Source organism: Triticum dicoccoides, chromosome 3B (assembly GCF_002162155.2).
Source record: "Triticum dicoccoides isolate Atlit2015 ecotype Zavitan chromosome 3B, WEW_v2.0, whole genome shotgun sequence".
NCBI classification, from domain to species: Eukaryota; Viridiplantae; Streptophyta; class Magnoliopsida; order Poales; family Poaceae; genus Triticum; species Triticum dicoccoides.
Window position 1 is genome coordinate 839,401,065 of NC_041385.1, and position 663 is coordinate 839,401,727.

A 663-nucleotide genomic window follows, 5' to 3' on the forward strand; every position below is an offset into this window, starting at 1 on the left:
GCGGGGGCGCGCGGCGACGACGACGGCGGGCGGCGTGGGCGGCGAGGGCGACGACGTCGGCGAGATCGAGCGAAAACGTGGAACGAAGTGGCGACGATAACTGATTCTTCGTAAGTGCCATATATATAGGATTGCCCTTTAGTACCGGTTGGAGCCACGAACCTGTACTAAAGGCCAATTTTGGCCAGCCCAAGCGGCGGGAAACGAGGCCCTTTAGTACCGGTTGGTGGCTCCAACCGGTACTAAAGGCCCCCCTTTAGTACCGGTTCGTGCCACCAACCGGTACTAAAGGTCGTGCGCTGCCACCCGCGGTGCGCTATGTTTAGTCCCACCTCGCCGAGCGAAGGGCAGCCGCACTGGTTTATAAACCCAGCCGCGACTGCCCTTTCGAACTCCTCTATATAGCAGGCTTCTGGGCCTAACTAAGGCGCGCTCCCCGGTGAGCCTCCTGGCCCTTCTGGGCCTGCATTTGCACACCCTAGGACTGGTAGGCTCACCGGGCAGCGCCCCAACATTTTTTCTTTTTCGTATTATTTATTTTCTTCTATTTATTTCTGAGTAGTTTTTTTGCCGTATTTAGTTTCTTTGTGAATATTTTTGCTTTATATTAGTTTTTTTCTTTTCTGCATTATTTATTTTCTTCTATTTATTTTTGAGATATTT